The sequence below is a fragment of the Gymnogyps californianus genome, chromosome 28, assembly GCF_018139145.2.
Source record: "Gymnogyps californianus isolate 813 chromosome 28, ASM1813914v2, whole genome shotgun sequence".
NCBI lineage: Eukaryota > Metazoa > Chordata > Aves > Accipitriformes > Cathartidae > Gymnogyps > Gymnogyps californianus.
The window spans coordinates 1,072,185-1,091,956 of record NC_059498.1 but is presented as its reverse complement, the minus strand read 5'-3'; the positions used below and the strand labels follow the sequence as shown (position 1 = coordinate 1,091,956).

At 38.5% G+C, this 19,772-nt stretch overlaps 1 protein-coding gene across 1 annotated transcript in view; it reads right to left on the bottom strand.

Moving 5' to 3' along the window:
* Window positions 1-19,772, bottom strand: part of LOC127026700 (M1-specific T cell receptor alpha chain-like) — a 186,347-nt gene that overhangs the window by 45,370 nt on the left and 121,205 nt on the right. The gene's annotated exons all lie outside the window — the stretch shown is intronic.

Below are 19,772 nucleotides of genomic sequence, written 5' to 3'. Positions count from 1 at the left end.
GAGACTTTACAGAAAAAAACAGACTTTTTCTCGCTGCTGTCTTTACACTAAATGTTCCAGCCACACATTCATTTCAGCCCTAGAAGCAGTAGATATGGAAGGAGATTCCCTTCCAAGGATCATTATGTACTATGAATTCCAAGCATCAGGTTCTCCAATACTTCTGAAGATACTTTTGTTCAGATCATGCATTTAGTTGGTTTAACACTGAGCCTTGCTCCTTTGCCAAACTGCATCTTATTATAACTGGTTCCTGAATTCACACATGGTTTAATTCCTTTGTAAAAACCTTTCCTGCTCTGCAATTGTACACAAAACAGGGAAATGCCTGATCTGTCATGATTTCTGGACAGGAATGAACCAAGATGATCCCATCCCAGACTTACTCAACCCAGCAAAGAAAATCTAGGCATATATTTGAAATCTCATTAAAATGTTTCCATTCTGTAAGGTAGCTGGACAGGAAAATTTTTGCACTCTATCTACAAGCCTTCATTTTTTGTTCCTCACTAAGAGTTCAGATCTTATATGCAGACTAAAATATAAGCGAGAGAGAGAAAGAGAACTTGCCCTTGCAGTCCAATAGTTAACCATACTCCTAATGAACTTCAGCAACGGATATGCACGTTTCAGCTATTCATTGCATACACTGTGCGGTCCCACATATATGTAAGTGGATAACTTGTTTATCTAAGATTTTTAGAAATGCAGTAATGAAGATGTCATGAATGCAAGCCCACACAGTTCTCCTTTTTGCACCTCATCAGGGCATAAATCACTCACTGCATTTTGAATAGGATTGGGATCAAGTCAAGTCTGTAGCTGAATTAACCTACACATTGTGGTGCCCACTTACTAAGAAAACATTGGGTTTCCTCCTATCATTTTCTATATATCACTTGGTGTTACCAGCATCCCATCTCCCCCGGTATTTTCTGCCCTTTGGAAAAGAGAAATGCTTGTCACAGAATTTAGCAGAACCACAATTTCTCACCTATGAATCTAAGGAAAAATCTGACAGAAATACCATTCTGATCACAAATCAAGAATCAGGACTTACTAAGATTATTTAGCCTGACCCCTACATAACACAAGCACGAAAACCAAGTGTAAGATTCCTGCAGTATTTGAGATTGTCACGACAGAAGAAGAATGACACTCTACAGATTGGCATTATGGATCAATAACTTGAGCTGGGTAAATTTCCAAAATAGCTTCGAAAAACTTCAGATATTTTTTGCTTTAATTCAGAGCAAGTGAAACTGGCCCTTCAAACTGTATCTTCATGTCTATCAGTAAATCTGATCACCTTACCCTACTGAATCTAGGCCCCTAGGTCTTTAACCAGCTTCCAGAAGTATACCTTAGGAACTTTTATTTCTTATGTGAAAACATACACTCATTAGAATAAACTGCTTCATACCACTGAGTATTTGTCTTATGATTTACATTCAGCTTTCAATTTCTCTCCCCCCACACTTTATCTTCAAAGCCAGATATGTCTCCACATCTTGAAGAGTATGAAGAGAATGAAGAGAAACAGGTAAAAAAGCTGTCATTAACCAGACTACACTTACTTGGTGTCACAATTAACTGTGTCCCCTGTCCAAATATCTGCTTTCTTCCTCCTACAGTTGCACTGCCTGAGAGTCTTCTACAAAAATCAACTCTGATTTTTCTTCAGTTTGAACTGAAGAATTTCTTGACTAAAAGCATCCTGAGTCCCAGGACCTGACTATAAAGAAAAAGTTGTGCCTTTTATAGTACAAAATGGAAAAAAATCCAGTCATACATAGATAAATATTTTATGGGAAATGCTGCCTGGACTGTTTTTCTTCCTTTTCTCCTCAGATATTTTCTTTAAACTAAAACTGCAAGCTGGAAATTTCTTTCCTATTAACAAAAGATTGTTCTGATTTCTTTCTACTAAGTGAAAAGAAAGTTCATTTTACTTTACTGACTTCTGTTTCTCAGGTATATATTCCTCAACAGCAGCACAAATGACCATTTTATCACGGGTATCCAATAGACAATTAAGTCAATCAACCTAGTAGAACAAGATAACATTTTAAGTAGATCGAATATCTACTGCCTAAAAGGGAGGTCCATTAAGCTTCAAATTATTTCTTAATTGCTTAGCTTGCACAGACAATGCAGCAGTTTTGAAGTAGCATTGCTAAAGTCTCAAAATAGGTAGGAAATAAGTAGCTACTTGTCTCATAGCCCCTGAAAAGGTCTATGCACTTTATCAGATATTAGCTTGGAAATGAAAACCTGGCGCTGAAGGGCTTGAATACAAACTCCTTTATAAAAGTACCTCATTGAAATTGCAAGGGCAGAACAGAATTTAACAGAAACTTGAAGTTAGCCTCTCTGATTTATACTGCTGCACACTTCTAGAATGAATTTGAATTCATCTGGTGAGTGTGCACACGCTCTGGGGGAAGATATCTATGATCAAAGCACACATCCAGCTCTGCTGAGGACACAGGAGTCACACTGAATGGACTCTCACTGGATCTGGGATGTGCTGAAACGCTATGGTCTGAGATCACTATTTTTACTGGAAGACTTACTTGGAAGCACAAACAGGTGAGTTCCTCCACCAAAAGTGAACTTCCCATAACCAGCAATCACACTGTGACAAGGTGCTTTATGTAAACCATTACAGGAGGAATTTAACAGATTCCCAATCACCACTGAATGATAGAGTTAAATATTGCCTTTCCAAAATCTTTAGGAGCCAGTATGAAGCAAAATGTCTTGCTGTGCTGATGACTGTATCCAAAGAAATTTACTTCTGTTGGTTAAAATTTTGCTAAACCAAATCTTATCACAAATAGCGTCAATTAATACTTTACTGCTGCATCATTATATATTTTGGGTCTGTAAAAACAAACAAGTTTTACATTTCACTGTTTTTTATATTTAGGATATTTCAGATGAAGCATGGATACGAAAAGAGAGCAGTATTTAGCATTGCAACATTTCTCTGCAACCATTATTGTGCCAACATACTAATTTTAAAAGAATAAAAAAGATTTGTCTGAATCATTCCACGCCACTGCCCTTGTAACAGAGTACATTTGGGAAGGCCATGGGGTTGGCATAAGAAAAATCAATATTGAAAGGTTTTTCATTCTTATGGATACTAACCAGAACAGAGACAAGATTTCCTAAACCTTCAAATTAAATGCTTAAAAAAAAGGCACATGGAAGTGTAATTAGTAAAATTGGGTTGATATAAGAAACTGAACCTTGGAAACAGAAGTTAGGTTGTTAGTGTTTATATATGAAATTCTTCACTTCTCACTTACTTGGTATTACAACAATTCTTGTTCCTTGTCCAAATGTTAATTTCCCTGTGTTTCCTGTATTCACACAGCCAGCAAGTGCTTTACAAAAACCATCCAGAGAAATATATTTACCTTCTTAACTCCTCCTCTCCTAGAAGAGAAGTTAACTAAATGCAATTGGGGGTATTAAATGATGATATCCATAGTTTATTACTGAATGAGACTCATGGCTTAACTAAAGACATTACCCTCAACCTGTTACATATAATTGTATGTGTCCCATTCTTTCTTTCCACTTCAAATTGGAAACTGATTTCTTTCACCAAGGAGTAATTATCACTCCACCTTATCTATTCGTCTACTTTCAACTATAAAAACATTTACAAGACAATTCTTCACTAGGAAAAAATACCTGTTTTTACCATCCGTTTATTTACATTCCTGAAGGTGAATTACCAGCTGCAGGGAGAACTCAGAATAATGGTATCTACAGTAATAAAAGCTTTAATGAACTTAGTTTCTACTGGTACCTCATTTGCTGGCAAACATATGATCAGCTCTGGCTTAAAATCCAGAGGTAGTTGCTCCCTGTGAACATTGCCAAAACATGCTGCAGCAAATTGCTTCTACTTCTGTTTAAGGATTGTGTCATACCCAATCACACAGGCAGTAATAGTCTCATCCAAAGTATTGAGCTACTGTAGGTGAGATGAAACCTGCTTTTTGTCTGACTTTTCTAAGTCATCTGGAAATAAATGAAAGTAGGTACTTCTAGAAAATACTAAGTTCTTACCTGCTCCTATGGAAGATCTGATTGTCTGCCTTGGAACAAAAATCCATGCATACTGATATTTTCTGAACACTGAAAAAGCTGGTTGCCAAAACACTAAGATAAATAATTGTTGGAAGATAAGACACTCAAAAATATTTTTCATCAATATATTTCAGTGATCAGGGACCTCAGGCAAGGACATGCATAAATTCTTAACAACCTTTGATATTCTAGTGCTTTTAAAAGCTAAGTTATATGTAAATTAAAAGGCAAATTTCTTGGAATATTGAAATGCAAGCACTCACATGTCATTCCCCATTTCCATCTGGAAACTCAGAATAAAACAATGACCCAAATCATCAGTTAAACTCTATGGGGAACTAGTATTGGACATCTGTGGCCCACATCTGTATGCATGCAATCCTCAGAAACACAGGCACTTGCTTTCTAAAGCCTTTCACATTTCTTTTAGGCTTACATGGCTTTACTTTTAGGTGCATTCCTCTTCCAGATTTAAGCTCTTGATTGCCACCTCCAAAGTTACACCACAGCAGAGCTTTACAAAATCCTGGCCATGGAAAGTTTTGATCCATGACAGACTTTCTCCCTGCTTATTAAATGGTCTTTCTAACTGTGACATTAGTAAAAACCTTCATTTGAAAAGTCTTATTTTTTAGCCTTCACATGGTGCAAAGAAACTGACACTCTGGACTACATGTTTAAGGAAATTAGATGCCTTGAGACAGACCAGAAACATATCCTACACATTTGAGTTATCTAAACTTAGTACAACTTAGTAAACTAGTGTCCCTCTATAATCAGTAGAAAAACATAGGCATTTTTCAAGCACAGTTCTCATCTTGAAAATATTAACTCTAAAAAACCACCTCAAAAACCAGTGATGAAGATAGAAGCAAAATCACCTTGCGATAGCAGATTTCACCTTGAATGCTTTGTATTAAAGGGAGTAAACCTGGACTCACAAGTCTGACAATTTCAAGATGAACATTCGCTTATTCTTTATCTGAAATGTGACACATCCACTGACTGTGGAAACACAGATAGTTGGAAAGTTTCTCATTAGGGGAAGAAATTACCTTTAAATCCCTAAATGCCAAAGCTTATGACAGCATCATCAAGATCATTTTTTGAGATGTTTATTTCTGGCACTTACTTGGATGAACAGACAGCCTTGTCCCCTTTCCAAAAGTCAGAGTTTTGTAGGCACCTGTGGAGTTTCACTGTGACAAAGAGCTTTACCAAAAATGCTGGCAGTAGCTTTTGACTCAAAGGAGTTTTTTAACTTTGATGTGTATACATAGATCTCCCAGGGTGTTTCTTCTCAGACTTCCTATATCATAACTCTAGTCAAAATTCTCATGACAACTCACTGCTGTGAATCCCGCTGCTGTGGGATCCTATCTCACAAGCCCAGCTCATGTCTGTCACAGAGGAGATTGTAGTTGCATCCTTCTATGATAACAGCAACTGTAGAAGTCAGAATAATTAACTGTAACCATGAAGATGGATAAGAAAAAGCAAGACAGGAGTGACAATTTTTCTATAACACTTCCTCCATCCACCTCGGTTAGTGCTTATCTTATCCCAGTTTACACCAGCCTGCAACATTGAGGCACTTCATATCAAAACTATCTAAACTCCTCATCCAATAGAACCTAAGCACAACCATGAAAATTTCTTTACTTTGTTTCTTTTTTTTTTAAATGCTCCCCATCCCCTGAAGAGCACCAAAATGATGACCAAGCCTTAAAGATTTGTTCCTCTCTAAGATATGAATGTTCTCACATTCACAGTTTTTGGGGGGAAAAAAACCCCACAAATACTTCCATAATCTTCCTTTATAACTAAAATTATAGACAGACACTCTACAGAGCAACTCAGTCCCACTTTCTGCCTCTATTTTCATTCCAATAGAGCACAGAGATTCCTAGAAACTGGCATTGCAGCCCCAAAATTCAGCACTATCTCTTTCTTGTCTGCACATGACTAGCTACACATCAGTAAGCCTGAAAACTTACATGCAAATGTAACAGTGGAATATACTCAGATAATACTTTATTCCAACACATGGTTTTTTTCCTTCTTCTTCTTCCATTATACTCACTTGGATTTACCTTCAGAAGAGTCCTTGTCCCAAAGCTAAGTGCATTGCCAGTTCTAGCATTCCCACTGTCATGGAAGTTATTACCAAACCACCTCAAAATGTCACTCAGAACTCAGATTTAAAAACCTGTGGAACCATTCACTTCCAGGCAACCTTGTACTGCTGCTCAGTAGTTACTCTGGAATGATCAGGTTCTTCAGTGTTCTTCAGACTTACTTGAATTTATTTGTTCCTTGACCAAAGATGATTTTCTCAAAACTAATATATCACAACTGTAAGAAACTTTACAAAAATCTAAGAAACTTTACAAAAACCTGTACTTTAAACTTGCTGAGTTCTCACAACTTAAGCAAGGAGAATTACTTGTTTCAGCCTGGTGCAAAACATGCTCTGTTCTTTAAGGGAAATTCAGACTATTACTTCCAAGATCTCATTCTGGAAAAGTTGTTTGAGACAACTAAATGCTTCTGCCCCCACCACTTTCTTTCTCAGAATTCTCTATTAGACTTTCACTGTAAAACTACAAAGGAACATGTCCAGACAGCTTTTTAATATCTCCAACAAGGGAGACTCCACAACCTCTCTGGGTAACCTGTGCCAGTGCTTGGTCACCCTCACAGTGATGAAGTGTTTCCTGATGTTCAGATGGAGCCTCCTGTGTTTCAGTTTGTGCCCATCATGAGAAGCATCTCATCCTGCCACTGGGCGCCACTTTGCTTGCATTTTGTGGTTTCTAATGGCATCCTCCAAATTGCTTGAAGGCTAGTATTATAGTGCAGAGGGATTTCTAAAATGATCTAGTTTGAGATATTGCATACATTTACGCAAATAACCATTTCTGCTTTCAGACCTACTTGCACTGGCTTTCAGACATAACCCCTTCTGAAAGACTCACTTTGAGTTGGCTACACCAGCACTACGCAGTAGCTGAGAACTTTACATTAAGTTACTGGGACCGTGTCCCATCACAAAACTATTGAGTGCTCTTTTCAGCTAGGATAAATGACAAGCCTTATTTGGCTTCACTGGAGTCATTCTTGACTGGGTACACTTCTCTAACTATAGTTTCTCAAGATTCAGCTCTCAATCTAATTCTGCTTAACTCATGAATAATTAATTTAGGAAGGTATACTCATCACATGAATAATTAATTTAGGAAGGTAGACTCATCACATGATAGAGCACTGAGGGCAAATTTCTGTTCTTTGACCTTGTTCAGAGTTAAATGCAAAGCTTTCAGGCAGCTAGGGTTGTAAATTGCAGGCGAAGGCCATTTCCTAGCACTCAGTAATCTTTCTTATTCATTGTGATTTTCTGCTGAAAAGTCTAGGGAATAACCTCTTTGTGTTGCTAAAGAAAAGCTAACATAAACCCTCTAGACATCTCCCCGTGAGCTCCTTTTATTTGCTCACAAAAGTCAGTCACTTCTTTTACAACATTAGTGCAGCATTTACTTTATTGGGGTTTGAGTACTTAAAGTCTCATTTCTTTCTAAACGTTTGCATCATTAACACCCAAGACATTTTACAAACAGTGGTGTCAAAAACAGTGGCCTAGAAGTTATGACGCTCAGCAACAAATAAAAATCATGTTTTTAAGTAATAGTTTCCAGGGATTTTGCAGGAACTAATTTTATATGATATCCAAGAAGCAAACAAAAATGTCAGATATATTAAATAAGGATAAAAACCCCTGAAGTACATAGGAATTCTATTAGTGTTTTTAGACTACAATATATAGATATCTGTATAGTTATCTTCAAGTTGCAGTTTAAGATGAGTATGCCAGAAAAGATGGATTTACATAATTAAGCCTATAAAGTTATGTGTATTTCTCATATTTAAGAAGAAATAACCTATCTTTTAGGCAAAAAAATAAAAATGGAAAAAAAAAGGTCAGAAATTCTTACACTGAGTGGGATTTAGTGTCAGATACCCCCTTGACAAAAATTAAGTTGGTATTTGCCACAAGTGTTTTCACTACTACAGAAAGCTTTGCAAAAACTCATTTGAGTTAAAAAAAAACCTCCAAAAAACAGAGCAGACTGAAACATCTAATTATTTTTTAATCTCATGCACTAGCTCTACTTTTTCCAAATTGTTGATGTACAGAAAAGAAGCATTCTAGGATTTTAATCCCAATTTTTTCTTTCTCAAAAATAACTTCAAATCCTTACCTAGAGGACAAACCATCCTATGCTGTGTTTCTGTCTATAAACAGGCGGTAGCTTTCAAACCCTTTCTAATGTAAGACTGGACTGGCAATCACAATCAGTTTGTCCAGTCAGAAAGCAGACCTGAATTTACAGAATTACATCAAACTGATAACACATGATTTAGTAGCAAGGATCCCAGTTGATACTGGCCTTGAAAAAAATTACACATAGCTGGCTAATTTAATTTTATTTTAATTTAAGTTCATTTAAATGCACAGGGAATAATATGATCTATTTTGCTCATATCCATCTATTTGCAGTGTTTTTTTCCAATCTTCCTTACCTGGCTGCACTTTCTGTTCCGAATGTCACCTCTGGGAAGCTGCTTCATCACTATATTAGACAATAGCTTTGAAAGAACCTACTGTAACCAGGATTTTACTGATTATCTTCCTTTTACTTCACAAAACTGGCTGCTATAGTTGGCAGGGAAGTGATTTGTGCTCCTGTCAAGTTTTTCATGTTTGGGAATTTTAAATTGGAGCAAAGCCCTTGGAAATACCATCCTCATATTTCTCTAGTTAAAAATGAGCAGCTTACCTGAATGCACTCTTAGATGTATTCCACACCCAAATATGAACTTCTCAATGATCATGCCCACAGCAGCTCAGCCCTTTACAAAAACATGACTTCCATCCTCTCCTGAAATTTAAGATGTTTTCATTGCACATTATGAATTTTATCTATTCCTTATCACATAGAAGTATTGATAATTTTTATTTTAAAGCAACTTGACAATTATATATAAGGATTAAATATTCAAAGCCATGAAAACTCCATTAAAATGAACAGCATCTCAAAAAACAGCCATACCTTTGTCTGCCAAGAAAAGGTAACTGACCTAATTGTGATGAAATAAATAATTCTGCAGTAACTCTTCTAAAATAACCAAATATGTGCAGATTTTCTTTAGAGCAAAAAGAACATTTATTGTAAAACTTTTACTTTTCTCGTGAATTTAATCTTTTTTTCTGTGTCACACTCCATAGAGAAGAAAAACATTTTGAATGGATATTCAAGATCAGTTGAAAAAAAATCTGGGCATCTCTTCCAGAATAGCTTAGCCAATCAGTTCCACTCCAGTCAAGCTGTCCCAAGCACGTTTACTTCCAGCGAATGAAAGAATAAAAAAATTAGAACCAGCAGCTGATCAGATTTTTTTCTTGGGTAGCAAGCACAGCAGGGATTATGTTTTTACTTAGAGCTATAGTGGCTGAATTGAAGAGTATATGTGGTTCCTGTGCAGCACTAAGTTCCCTTCTAACTTCTAGCACCACAGTGTAACACCACTTCACAAAAAAAAATCCCTTCTTACCACATCCAGATCAATTTTTTTCTGTAAGTCAGCCGTAGCACAATTTGCATTTGGAATTTTTCTTTGAGTGCCATTCCCAGGTTCCAAAAGTACTGTACAACATAGTGAGGAAGGAGGAAAAGAAGGAGGGAAGGAAGTAAAGAAGGGAGAAAGGGAGGGAGAAAGGAAGGGAGGGAGGAAGGAATTATTGTTGTTTAAATTATAAGTTTAGTGGTGGGAAACCTTTGTGTCTGCCCATGCAAAAATGATTTATATACAAAATTGTTAGCTTTCCAAGCTGCTCTGTATGTGCAATCCCTACTAAAGTCAAAGATTTTCGACTAAAAGCTGGCTGAGATGTGGGGAAGAAAAACTGCCCACTTCATTATAGGATGAAAAGCAGTGGGTCAAATCACTCAACAGTTTTAAACATCTCACCCAGAGTTCCAAATACACAAACTTGTTCAACAAATGGATACTCTCCCACTGATGCTACTATAAAATATATAAATGGAACAGAATTAAAAGCAAGAACAGACCAGTTCTGTCTTTCTGTTTAAGTCATTCCATCCTCTGAGACCCTGCAGCATTTGGATACAGAAGAATTTTTAAGGAATTTAATTTCTTTCTCCTATTTCACACATAGTGGACACCAAAGGATAAGTCATTTTACCAGAGTCCTATAGCAAGTGCCCATCTCTAAGGGCAGTCCTTTAACATCCACCCTCCCCTTGACTGACTGTACCACTAAACCCAATTACGTCTGTTCAAGAGCACACCCCTCAGTATAGTCATTGTTGTGACTGCAGTATACCTAATGAACAGAGGGCTTCCAATGTATGGCACGCTGACTTCCCAGTTCGATGAAATTAAAGAAGTATTATATATACAGGTTTGTGGCATGCAAAATTCCTGGCCAACAGCAAACAGACTTTACCTGTTTCCAGAAACAGCAAGGTCCATAGGTAGAACTTGATGGAACTGGCATGGCTTGGTCCTTCCACAGTGAGACACCCCTCTGCAGAAAACCTCACAGTTCAAAGGAGCAGAGAGCCTCACAGAAGAATACAGCTCCTGAGTGCATCTCATCTGTAGGCTTCCTAGATGCAACAACTTGCCCTACAATTTCTTTATCACAGGGCACCAGACACTTTGGCACTTGTATTCATCCATCTTCTTATCAGCCTCTTCATTGCCTGAAGACAGACAGTTTGCATTGCATTCCTTGCTGTTTCAGACTTCCTCCTTACCTTTGGAAGACCCTAGCCTGCTTTAGACATAACAGCTTTTCAGGGTACAAATGCATCCCTTAATCCCAGCAAGACATCCTTCCTCAAGCTCAGGACATTCTGACCACCGAGTTTCTTGAATAACTTACAGTTTACAGCTCCCTTAGAAATATTAATGAATTTCAAAAGCAGTGCTGCAAGTGTTTCCCGTATTGTACTCCATTTCTTCTGTTACAAATCACTTACAACTGTACAACAGTTTTAGCTTGTATCTTCGAATAAAGCTTTTTTCAATTGCAGTTCGGCTATTCATCTTCCTTCACCTGTGCATTTCTGGCACTGGACTTTCTAAAGCCTCTATATCACATAGCAAGGGTTTTCATCTGCACCTGTCAGCAAGGCAAGAATGCAAACGAAAAGCAAAGAAGTTTAATTTGTAGCATGTGCAGAGATAACACATTATGGGGTTTGGGTGTTTGGGTTTTTTTTCCATTTGACCTATTTACTGGATTTCATCAAATCGAAAATGTGAGAACAATAAACACTTTGACCAGCAGGTAGCAGGAGAGATCAAGGAAAGAAATTCAGTTTACATCAATATATCTGATTTTATTTGGAACTTTTTAGTATTTTGGGGAAACAGAACAGACAGGTCAGATTATGCCCAGCAGAATGCAGGAATATCTTTAATATATTCTATTTTTAATGTTGTATAAGACAACAGAAGGATTCAGCTGTACAGAAAGCTCTTTAATATTTACCATTCTCATGCAGTTTGGTATTGTTTAAAGTAATAACAAGAAAACAATCAGTTTATCTTCTTAAAAATATCTATAAAAGGTTACATGACCAGAAAGTGAAATAAAACCTGGTTTACCTTCTCCATTATAAAGTTTAAATGGAAAAGAATATACTGATGGAATTAGAAAAAAAAAAGGGGGGGGGATTTTTTCACCTCATTTCGTGTATTTTAATTACTTTTACCAAGTTAAAACTCCTAGAAATTTTGGATTTTGCTTTGAGTATCCTTTTAAGTATATGTACGCTCTTCATTCCAAATGCAACCCTTGCACAAAAGGATACAAGCACATGCAATAATAATCACAGACATATCTCTTACACCCAGCTGGGTTTTACAGTAGCAAGAAGTAAGCATATGCAATAATAATCACAGACATATCTCTTACACCCAGCTGGGTTTTACAGTAGCAAGAAGTAAGCATCATTAGCCACATTACATCCAGACCCATTTTAAGAGCAACTTACAGCAAACTTCCCTTTCCCTTACTCTCCTTTGGCAAGAAAGTACTAAATAAACCCCAAGTCAAGTTGATGTGCTGTGCACGTAAGCAGCTTAAAGACTTCAGGGTGAGGAAGTATTCTGGCCCTAGAAGACAGTGGGGCATCACATGAAAAAAAGTAAGAAACAAAGTTTTCTGCAAGGTTAAGACTGAGGCTTTGATATGTGCATATTCATGGGGGTGAGTTGGAAAGAGGTTCAGACAGGTGTTCCTTTTTTTTTTACCTATGGCTGGAGTAAGTATTTGTTTGTGTTGTAACAGTTTGCCAGAGGATACAAAATCCTATGCATCATTTGAGGCTGGTCTAAGCACTTTTGTCTGGCAGTCTACATACAGAGATGTTGATACCGTCCCTGAACTTCTCCTGTTCTGTGACATTCTTATCGGCTCTGAGAAAGCCAAGACACTAAAGGAATGAGACTGGGAGTCCTGCCTTGTGCTGCCAGAGCCTTTCTGGCTATGAAGCTTTACCATCCGTTGTGTCTTGTGGGAGACTGGGCACTGAAACCTTAGAGATATTTAATCTTGCTTGGGGTGTTCCCATACATTTCTGCAGAAGCAAGAAATGTACAGGCTGGAAGCATAAACACTCCTCTCCCCATATATAGACAAAAATATAAGAGAAAATGCAAAATATTCTCCCTGCTATTCAGTTTTCCTTATTCTTCGTGACGCTTTTCCATTTAACCTTTTGGAAAGATGTTCATTCACTTAGGGTGCTTTTAATGTTTTCTGCCACAGGAGAGAGCTATCACCATTTCGACTTGCTCAGTAAGAAGCGACACACAGGTATTAGATAGCATACTCTATCTGTGAGGTGCACCAAGGGGAAATAAGATTACACTTAATGTGCTGGAGGTGAACGTTTGCCTGAAAGTACTTAAAAGGTTTTATTTAAGTTCACATTGTGGGTGGCGTGTGTCCTTTTATAATGAGCAGCCACAAAACATACTGTGCTATGACCCGCTGGCAGTAAAAGGGCTGAGAAGCTGTTTGGAGGTGGAATCCTTTGACAGTCAAGTCTCAAAGTTCCTGATTGCTACAGCAGTTTCACCCTCTGTAAAATGAGAAGAGTCTGCAAAAATGCATGGCATGCAACACCTTACTTTTATCAGGCAGAGATCTGCTTTCTATCAGAGTGATGAGTGAAGCTCTTGTATCTGAATGATTGCAGGTATCACTAATCAGTAGAAATGCAGATGTTGCACCTTCTGAGTCATATTGGGCTCTGTGAACTTCTCTGCATTCCCATCCTGCCTACAGCATGCAGTTAAAGATAACTGGCTTTTTAGAAGCATTTGCAACTTGGAGGAGAAGCTATCAAAATGACAAGCAGCAGATCCCCAACAGAAAGGTGAAGATGTAACTTTTGCCTACAATGAGCTGTAAACTTTTGCCAGAGAATGCCCATGAGGCTCAGTAGCAATCAGAAAAGAATTGCAGACTTAAACTGGGATAAGACATTGTTAGCAATAGGGATTTAATGCTTCACACAGTTCAAAAAGATCTGAAGCCTCCCTGACCCAGGATTTGAGCTAAGGACTACCAACGGGTAAAACAATGGCTAAGCATACCATATGTACCTTACTAAGTTTAAATAAGAAAACAATGCAAAAAAGAATTAAAATAGATTAGAGCAGAACAGCCATAAAATTATACCAAGCAGAAACACAATTCTAAAATTTCCTAATGTTGACAAAATTGACTATTGGGAAAGGAATGTAAAACAGCTCATCTTATCTAAAACATGATATTCTCTTTAAGTAGCATCCAGGTGAAGAGATTTTCAGGAGTTAGCAAATTAGTTTAGATTTTCACTTGAAATCTAGGCATCATCATCATTTTAATGAACTCTTCCACAGAAAAGCAAAGTAGCTTTCTGAACAGCTAGACTATAGAAGTTGTTCTACAATTAAAATAAATCTAACAGAGAAATAGCCATGATGATGCCTACACAAAAATGAAAGTCTTTGAAATATAATAAAATTACAACACAAGCCTATACAACCATCTGAAACCTGCAACCAAATGGCTTAAATTTACAGAAAGCTGTCATATGACATCATTTGATTAAGTATTGTAAATATTGCCATTTTGTGTAAATAAAAATGCTGATGGTGAAATTGGTTCCTTAAGCTCTTTATTCAAAATGGGATTGTATTGCAGCAAACGTTGTAAGACTTAGAAATACTCAGGAAAACTAAAGCAATAAAACTTTGTGTTAGTAAAAAAAGCCATATATTCTTCCACATACTTAGTAGGGAAGAGTGCATTATATGCTCTCCCCCCTGAACCACTTGACTTACTTGCTGGAATCCTTTGAAGAAAAAAGGTGAATTATGTAACATGTTGGGCCAAGTATTCTCAAAAGTTTTTGCACTGATTCTAATGCTGGACTCCTTGAGGATGCAAAGGATCTTGAACTTAAAAGCTACCAAGAACTTTAGCTGCCTCATTACATCAGACCTCGAGGGCATTTTAAGCTCTTTACTCCTTTTCACATCTTATGGATGAACATCTAGGATCAACAAGGTATACAGAAGGAAGAATACTCTTCTTCAGGTGAGTCCTCTTCCAAGATGCCAAACTAGATACAGACACTGTATGTCTTCCTTGTCACTCTAGACCTCTGCGGCAGTCCTGCAGCACCAGCTGCAATGCTAAAAGGGCACAGTCCCCCAGAGATGCTGACTCATCTGTTATATCTTCTCTTTGCATCTGGTTTGGACTCCTGGGGACTTCCTATGCTGAAATGTCAGCTGTTTTCTGAAAGTACCATCCTGTCTCTTGGTATTGGAAAGTAGGAGGCAGAGGGAGAAGCGCAGGCAACCAGCTTGTTTTAGATAAGAATAATAAGCACATAAACATCAGACTTTTTCCTACCTTTTGCTAGAGAAAAAAAGCTGCAACTTGTTCTGCAGGTGGCAGGCAGAAGGTTTCATAAAGCAATGTAGCAGGGAAGGGAAGCAAAAATCCCTTGCTGACACATGGCAGAGAAGGAGGGAAGACACCTTTGAGCAGTCATTCTGAGCAAATCGGCCAGAATTTCACTAGTGAAGGACTTGCCTTCTTGATTCTTCTTGCTTGGGTGATCATTTTTTTATGATATATTAATGGGATCCTTCCCAAGTACTTTTAAACTTATCTAGGAAGCCATGCACTTTGTCATTTTCACTACAGTAAATGTCTATAACTTCTAGTAGACTTCAGTTATAGCTTTAGGGGTTATGGGCATGCTGTTGACTGGTATGTACCAGATGAACATCTCCTTTTTGACTTGAGTTTCTTAGGTCTACATTAAAAGGAGAAAGGATGTGAATCAGAAACTTAAAACAAACAAGCAAACAAACAAACGAACAAACAACCCCCCCCCCCCCAACACAACAGTAATTGCACAGAGGAGGTGAGGAGATACTCATAATGAACAACTTCAAGGCATTCAGACCTCTAGTCTGACACACGCATGACCTTTACCTACAAAGATGAAAATTTCCTAGCCCCCTGAGGCAGGTACATTTTTTGCGTGACTTAGTATGATCCAGACCTGCTTGATAGATCCTTAGGCCCAGAGGTGAGAATGGAGAGGAATGCATCATTGTGAAGAGCCATGAGCACTAATGTCAAGGAAAGAAAGACAGAAGTCCACAGACTCTGCAGCTTGGATATATGCACTTGCATATGGAGACAGATGTTCACATCAGCTGTTTCCAGGCTCTGACACTGGGTGGAGAGAGAATACTGTTTGGAGGGACTTAGAGCAAGCTTCTACTTTGGGTGAATGGATCTCTGGAGGTTGTTCTTATTTTGAAAACAACAACAGTGTTGGGAGCAGTTTCTTAACCCTAGGCCAGACTTAAGTTTGAAGAATACTCCCTTAAACAAAAATGGTGTAGTCAGATGGCGAGGAGGGAAAGGTCAAACCACAGTCATTACTAGTGATTTTAGAATCATTTTCTGTGCTATAAAAATGCCCATTTATACCTTTGAATAACTACTAGCCCTAAACTGGACAGATCTTATTTTCCCATATGCACATTCATGAGAAAATTAAGTTGATGGATGACAGAGTTGATAAGGTGTAGTACAGTTCCCTTGGCGTAGTAGTAGCGGTATTGCGTTTTGTAATCATGTCAAGACACCTTGAAGCCTGAATATTTTTGTATGCTTCAAAGGTACCCCACCTATTTGTCTGTCTAATAAGACATTGCTCGCCTGACATGGTCTTCAAGAAATTTCAGATTGTATTCAGGCTTTGTAAGCTTGAATTGCCACATTAGCTGAGTTTCTGCTGGCTGTCTGCAACATCTCCCCTGGGCTTGCTCAGAACAGACTTCACTCATGAGCTGTGGGCTTCAACTCCCTACAGCCTGCCTCACACCAGCAATATTGAAACTGTTTGAGGTTCAGTTCTGCTCCATCTCTTATTGTGAGAGATGGCAAAGAAAAGTATTCAGAGCCCTTGTGCTAAGTGTTACTGCTATCACTCTCTTCTCAAGTCCCATACTGCATTTTTGTCTTTTGTTAAGTATCTCATGACTTACTTATCTTCTTGTGCTTTATTTGACTATGTTAGTGCTCCTGACCACTCTATCTACAGCTATAAGGCAAGATAAGCTGCCTTTTTTCCTTACTGAATTGCACTGTTCATGTGCAATTTATTTCTCCTATCCAAATAATTATACTCCTGACCTGGGCTTTCTTCTTTGAAATTTCTAGGCAAATGTTCTGTGTATGACAAAGATATCACAGAAATACAGAATGATCGAGGTTGGAAGGGACCCCTGGAGGTCATCTGGTCTCCCCTGCTCAACCAGGACTATCTACAGCTGTTTGCCAAGCACCATGTCCAGATGGCTTTTGCATATCTCCAGGGATAGTCACTCCACACCTGGAGATATTCAAAGGCCGTGTGAACACAATCAAATATGGACACAATTAAATCTGTAGGAGAATATGGATAGTACTACTAAAATGTTTTATACTAAAGAGTTCTGTTTATCATCATCCTCAATTATTCTGGTATCATTGGATCTCTTACAGGACAATGTGTTTTTTCCTATTTAGGGATAATTCTAAATCCCAAGGTGCTGATTTTAACAGAGGATATTTTACTGTGGAGCACAATTTCTCTACAAAAACTTCCCCTTAGCTCATATGAGCTGGGAGAGCTGCAGACTCTGCCCTCCTCTGTGGAATTAGCCACACCAACACAATCTTACTATTGGGCTGTACAATAGTACAGCTCCCTGGTACAGATTTTCTTCTGCAAACAATGCTATTCTCCTGTTTTCTTAAGCTGCATGTTCTGCATTGGCTCAAAATTATAGATTTACAACTGTAAAGTGAAAAGCCACTGCTAGTGGGAGGCAATCAGGAAGCCACAACGACAGAAAATAGGACAGAGGGGCTACAGGCTCTTTCCTAACTCAAACTAAAATAATTAGACCTAGACAGCTCCTGACAGGGGAAACGGTTCAAATAAGAAATCCAGCACAATTGTCTAGAAGTTTAAGAGCTGGAAAGGGGTTGTGTGTCTGCACATGTATCTGCTTCTTCCAGTTGGATCTTGTGGTCTAATATGGTATTGCCTTTCCCATTAACCTCCCTTCTCTAGACATCAGCTGCTGAGGTGCCAAAATTCCTCACTGGGTACAGATACTTCTCTTCTCCCCAAGGGTGTTTTTATGCAGTTTGTTCCCTCTTCCTCTCCTATCCCCAGTTAGTCTAAGCCAGCATAGCTTGCTTCTTGCCACAGGAGGCTAATCCTTTCCTTCCAGAAGAAGGCCAGACACAGCCAACCAAATAGTTTTCTGCAGGTAAAGTGAGAAAAACAGACTGCACTCACTTTGGCTACAGTATGAGTTTGCCTGGGCTGTCTTAAGTATCCATCCTTGGCATCATGTCTCAGAAACATTATTTTGGCCAGCTGTGACACAGCCCTCTTATTTCACATACTCTGACCTGAAATAAAGTCTTAGGGCCTGGCCACCATGCTAGCCCACTCCAACGGGGGACTAATCTGCTCACTGTGGGTGAATGATAGGCTGCGGTAAGAGACTGATGGATGGGTATTCCCTGCTTCTCATGATCCACAGAGCTGAAGACTTCAAACCGTCTTCTCAAAGACACCAGTTTCTCTTTTTTTGACTGATATCTAGATAACAGAGACTTGGGTGACTGACATTTGAGGGCATATATGTTCCCACACCGACCGGTTTCCCAGTGGTGCACAGGGAAGTCTGAAAAACCTGACCATGGAGGTATCACTCAGGTCTTTAATCTCTTCGTGATGGACATGAGGGCTCTGGTCTCCTATGCCAATGTGGATGGGTGTTTGAAACAATAGAGACTGATGTCTTTATCTGGCTGATAAATTTCTGTATGAGTCAATGCTATCCCTCAGTAGTCACACATTTGTAGATCCTTCTTTTTGCTTGTGCAGTGTTGCAGGATTTTAATTCTGTCAAAGCTCTCAGGCACAACCAAGGACTACGCAGGAAAATGTCATACCTTGATGTGCACAGAGACACAGAAATTGTACTCCCAGTCTGAGTCTTGCCTGAGAGATTAGGAAAAGGTGTGCAGTGTAAGATAAAAAGGTTCAGGGTGTCATCAGAAAATCAGGATAAAAATACTAGTGAATGGCTCCCCCTGCTTTATATTATGGTGGTAGAATGCACTAAATAAGCATTTTACTGTTTTTGGATTTGCCATGCAAATTTCACTTACCTTCTGAATAGGGTGAGGGTCTTCCTCTAGGTGTCTGCAGGGTCTGAGGGACAAACCTGACACAGTTTAATTAAACAGACCTTACTATGCACTCTGCAGAGGCTGTCTTGAAGCCAACAGTAACTCAGTCAGTATGTGAAAAACCTTATTTCCCTTTCAGGATGTGGTTAACTTGTTTTTCAAAACAATGGGGAGTTAATCTTGCATGGTGTTACTTAGTCATAAATGTTGACCACAGCATCCTGCCTGTTGCTTGTGAGAGAAAGATGAGTTGGGGAATGTGTGTATTCGGGTCTTTTTCAGTAATAACCAAGTTGCTATGGAAACTATCACTCCATCATAGTGATCATATCATAGAGATGTATATATACATCCTATAATGTATCACACCATACATTATTTCCTGTTGGCCTCTTCCTAGTAGCAATGAGTGGAAAAACCCAGCATGTTTTCTTCTCTTCTCATATGTTTATTTTCCTTCCTCATGCTCCTATCAAGCTGTCTCTTAACTGATTTCTCCGTAGACATGTGTCTCTTTTTGCTATGATGCAAAATATCTTGCTGGGGTCTTTTCCAAGTGATCTGAACGACCAGACCTCATTCAAATCCCCTAAGTCTAGAATTCATGGCCCTACTGAAGCTTTTTAATGTGCCAAAGAGAATCTCCACTTCCTTGTACAAAGTCTAGAAAAGACAAATTCAGCCAGCAGGAAATCTAGGTTATCAAAGCTGTATTTCTAATCTCATTGGTCATTAGGAAAGTTGGATTTCGGCAATCTCCATCCCAAATTCAGAAAAAAAAGCACAGAAC